Source organism: Chionomys nivalis, chromosome 9 (genome assembly GCF_950005125.1).
Source record: "Chionomys nivalis chromosome 9, mChiNiv1.1, whole genome shotgun sequence".
NCBI classification, from domain to species: Eukaryota; Metazoa; Chordata; class Mammalia; order Rodentia; family Cricetidae; genus Chionomys; species Chionomys nivalis.
The window spans coordinates 83,576,882-83,582,164 of NC_080094.1; positions in this window are offsets into that span (position 1 = coordinate 83,576,882).

Genomic DNA, 5,283 nt, shown 5'->3' on the forward strand with positions numbered 1-5,283 from the left:
TCACTTTTAAGAACTTTAACTTTTAGCCTGCATATATTTTTAACACACTGTAAACCATTTAGACGTTTTCTTCGACTTTGAATCTTTCTTTTACTGTATATGTCTCTTTTGTGACCACATGAATCTATAATTTACCAAGCAATATCAGTAGGACTAAAACCGTGGCTTTGACGGCTGGATCCAGCCCATTCCTTAGCTTTCCAGCCTCGTGGCTGAGGTACCGACTGTAGCCACGTTTATCGCCACAACTCTAGGCATTTCAAGGTCCCTGCCAGCAAGCAAACTGCAACAGTTATTAAGCAACACTCAAAAAGCTCCGTAGTCAGGACCGCCTGCTTGAAAGTCAGAGTTTGCCCTGGCCAGATGGCCCAGAAAACTGGCATTTTAAATCAGCGCAGCTTTTTTCCTACTACGGCGGGAAAGTTTCAGCATGTCTGACCTGGCGGCTTGCTTCATCGTGTCTGGCTCTGATAGGAGCTGCCCTGCATCTGTGCTCACTTCCTCTTCCTCCCAGCATTCTGTTCTGTTTATTCCACCCACCTATGTTCTAACCTATGAGGGTCAAGCAGTTTCTTTATTACTTAACCAATGAAATCAACAGATTGATATATGACACTTCCACATCAATAGATAAGAATTATGGGTTAAAGCCGGGCGGTGGTGGCGCACGCCTTTAATCCCAGCACTCGGGAGGCAGAGGCAGGCGGATCTCTGTGAGTTCGAGACCAGCCTGGTCTACAAGAGCTAGTTCCAGGACAGGCTCCAAAACCACAGAGAAACCCTGTCTCGAAAAACCAAAAAAAAAAAAAAAAAAAAAAAAAGAATTATGGGTTAATTAAGTTGTAAGAACTAGTTAAAAAGCCTGTGCTAGCTGGGCAGTGTGCCGCCTTTAATCTCAACACTTGGGAGGCAGAGGCAGGTGGATCTCTGTGAATTCAAGGCCAGCCTAGTCTACAGAGTGAGTTTCAGGACTGGCTCCATAGTTACTGAGAAACACTGTCTCGAAAAACCAAAAAGAAAAAAGAGCCTGTGTTAATAGGCTAGACAGTTTACAATTAACATAATCCTCCGTGTATTTCTTTGGGACTGAACGGTTACATGACTGGTGGGACGGAAACTTCTATCCACATAAATCTGTTTTTTTTTTTTTTATTTTGGTTTTTTTTTTTTTTTTTTTTTTTTGAGACAGGGTTTCTCTGTAGCTTTGGAGCCTGTCCTGGAACTCCCTTTGTAGACCAGACTGGCCTCGAACTCACAGAGATCCGCCTGCCTCTGCCTCCCAAGTGCTGGGATTAAAGGCGTGCGTCACCACCGCCCAGCCACATAAATCTTTTTATAAACGAGAAGCTGCCAAGTCGGACGGTGGTGGCACACACTTTTAATCTCAGCACTTGTCAGGCAGAAGCAGGTGGAACTCTGAATTTGAGGCCAGCCTGGTCTACAGAGTGAGTTCTAACAACCAGGGTTATACAGAGGAAATCCTCTCTCAGAAAAATAAAAAATAAAAACAAAAAGAAACTGCCAAGCATGATGGGTAGTCTGGCTATAGAATGAATCTTAACAAACAGGGGCTGGAGAGATGGCTCAGAGGTTAAGAGCATTTCCTGCTCTTCCAAAGGTCCTGAGTTCAATTCCCAGCAACCACATGGTGGCTCACAACCATCTGTAATGGAGTATGGTGCCCTCTTCTAACCTTCAGGCATACACACAGACAGAATATTGTATACATAATAAATAAACAAATATTTAAAAGAATCTTAACAAACAAACCCAAAGATCTGGTGGGGGTGGTGCATGCCTTTAATCCCAGCACTCCAAAGGCAAGGCAGATGAATCTCTGTGAGTTCGAAGCCAGCTGGGTCTACAGAGCAAGTTCCAAGACAGGACCACAGAGAGAAACCCTGTTTCAAAAAAAATTAAAAACATACAAAAAACTAGATAAATCATTGTGTAACAGGGCCTCAGACCTTAGCATGACTGACTCCATGATGAACATGCCATTCGGGCTGTGAAACTCAGCATGCAGACTACAGCACCTGCCAAAACTAAAACAAAGGCCTAATCCATCAGAGCTCATACATTTCTGGAAAGTGTCTAAATGCACTAACCTTGCCTTTCGGCTTCTGTAGTTCTGTTTCTGGCTCACTGTTCTTGTTTACTAAAGTGTGTCAGCCCAGGCCATGGTTTTTGTGCTGGGAAAGGCTTAGGGCTGCGATAGGATCCCGAACACCCAGTGCAGTCATTGACTGGCTAATAAAAACTTTCTGTTGACTTAAGTCCAAGCAGGCTTCTCGAGTGAATGCCCGCAACAATTGCTCCTGCTAACATTAGTGCAGCTCCACTAAACCGGCCACATAGGAGGAACTCACATGATAATGCCTATGCGGCTAAAGACAGGACTCAGGTCCGCAGCTCATGACCTTGGTGAGCAGAGCAGGTCTGAGTGTTTTGCCTACATGTGTGTCTGTGCACCACTTGAATCCAGTGCCCAAGAAGGCCAGAAGAGGTCATCAGATCCCCCTGGAACTGCAGTCAAAGGGTGAAAGCACTCATGTGGGTGCTGGAAACCAAACCCGGGTCCTCAGCAAAAGCAGCAAGTCTTAATCGTGAGTCGTATCTCCAGTCTCTCTTGAACAGCAAAGACTAATTGTGCTTGTATCTGTTACTCAAGAGAACCTCTCTCACTAGTTTGAGATGAACGCTAGCCCCTTTATTGTTCATGGAAGCCACATAGCTTGTAATAAAAGTCAAGCCATCATATCTTCTCTAAATTTGGGGAATGCTTGTGCAGTGGTCGCTGTGGGATACAGCTGAAAGCAGACCTTATTTAGATAACAGCATTTGTGGCTTTCCTCTCAGACAGACAGAGCATCTCTCAGCAGTGTGTTATTCTGTCCTCTCAAACATGCTCCCTTGTGGACAGATTATTGCCAATTTTAGATAAGCACACAGAAGCTCAGAGAGTTGGATGATGCACCCAGGATCATTCAGAGAATCATTGTCATATGGGCCTACTGATCTCAAATATCTACTTCCAGCCGAGATTGGCAGCATGCCCAGGAGGTTGAGGCCGGCCCAAGAATTATAGCAAAAGTTTGTCTCAAATGAGAGAGGAGAAAAATGGGTAGGTGGTGGGCTTGGGAGACAGCCTAGTGGGTAAAGTGAATACTCTGCCAGGGTGAGGATTTGAGTTTGGGTCCCCAGCGTCCATGTGAATAGCTGTCACAGCCTGTGCCTAGAACCAGGACGGGACAACCAATCTGTGGCAGGATATTTGATCACACTGTGAACCCTAAGATTGTATTATTTACTAGGGGGAAAAAAAACCTGTTTCTAGTTGTGGTGTGCCTGAGCCCTAGCACACACCTTTAATCCAAAAGCTTTATGATTGAATATTATAAACAGGATTAAACAAAGTTAACCATAGATCAAGAGGTGGATAGAAAAATAAAATCCACAGAGAGTAGTCAGGATAGAGAGGCGCACAGGATGTAGAAGTTTAGGGAGCTTTGTTTGAAGGGCGTAGGAGAAAACAGTGTTTGGGGGATGACAGCAGAGAGGAAGGTCAGCCAGGGCTTTCTCTGCCTCTCTGAGATAGCAGGTGTTTAGCTCATCATCTGGCTTCCGACTTAATATTGGTAAAATTGAATGATTGAGAGTTAGAAAACAAAAACAAACAAACAAAACACCAGCCTAGCCTTAAAAATCCTCTAGGATCAGTGAAAGATTCTGTCTCAAACAGGGAGGGGAGACAGGGAGCAGGAAGAAACCCTATTACATCTCTAGCTTCAACACAAACATACGCATGTGAATGTACCCACACATATAATACACAGAGACACAACACACACACACACACACACACACACACACATAAAGACACAGAGAGAGTACAGGACAGGAGGAGAGAAAGCAGGAGAGATGTAGATTGGATTTCTCATTATGAAGGATACCAGGACTGATCAGTTCTCTTTTTTAAAGATTTATTTATTATGTATACAACATTCCTTCCATGTATGCTATCTCATTACAGATGGTTGTGAGCCACCATGTGGCTGCTGGGAATTGAACTCTGGACCTTTGGAAGAGCAGTCAGTGCTCTTAACCGCTGAGCCATCTCTCCAGCCCCTGATCAGTTCTCTTGAGAGCAAAGGAATAGTGGTGCCTTGGAGGAGATGGGAAAGAAAGATCATTTAAGAAGGCTGTGGTGCTGAGGGAGATTAGGACTTATCAGCAGGCTACCCCAGCAGGACGGAGATTGCAAGGATAGCCCCAGGGAGAAAGAAACTAACCCAGTTTGGGGCCTCAGGTCCATCTAACCCTTTATTTTTTATTTATTTATTTTTTGTTTTGTTTTTTTTGGTTTTCGAGACAGGGTTTCTCTGTGGTTTTGGAGCCTGTCCTGGAACTAGCTCTTCTAGACCAGGCTGGTCTCAAACTCACAGAGATCCGCCTGCCTCTGCCTCCTGAGTGCTGGGATTAAAGGGATTAAAGGCGTGCGCCACCACCGCCGGCCCATCTAACCCTTTAAAGGGAAGAAAAGTCCCAGAGCAAGAGAGGCTGGAGGTTCTGGAGTCAACACATTAGTGCCGGTAGAAGTTGGAGCTAGGAGTGCATCAGGAATAATAGTTCTACTCTAACCTTGGACTCCTGTGGAAGGGCGTGGGAATGGAGATGGCCAAGTGTGCTTTGGCAGCTCTGGTCCCCTCATGCTGATCACACAGAACTCTGTGTGTTGTGGGGGCTCCTTTGGCCAATAGCCTTTAAGATACTTGGACGTGGTCTCTTATACTATAAATGCAGCTGTAAAGCATGCATTCGCTCTCTCTTGCTTCCAGGTGCTAGATTTGATTCCTGTTCCCTGAGCAGAGGACTGTGATCAAGGACAGTGATCTGTGAGCCTCCCCTAAATAAACAACCCCTTATTATATGGAATTCTGAACTAATGTGGGATTATTTTATAACTTCCGTCCTCATCTGGCATCCAACATGGGGCCCAGTCCACACTTTTTGGGACTCTCCCGCCCACGGTTCTAGGTGGCCCTCAGATGCAGCAGGCTGCTGCTGAGTGCTCCCCAGCTCTCGACCCACCCACTGCCTTTCCGTATATTACAGGCCAGCCCCTGCACTGCCATCCCTGTGGTGCACACAGTCCACAAGTCATACTGAGGGAAAACATTGACTTTTCTCTTTATCCTGGGCCCCAACTCTCGGAATCATTTGATCACCTTAATAACTGCTCTTGATTTGTTAAACAAAGCTTATTTTTCAGTACCTAAGTAA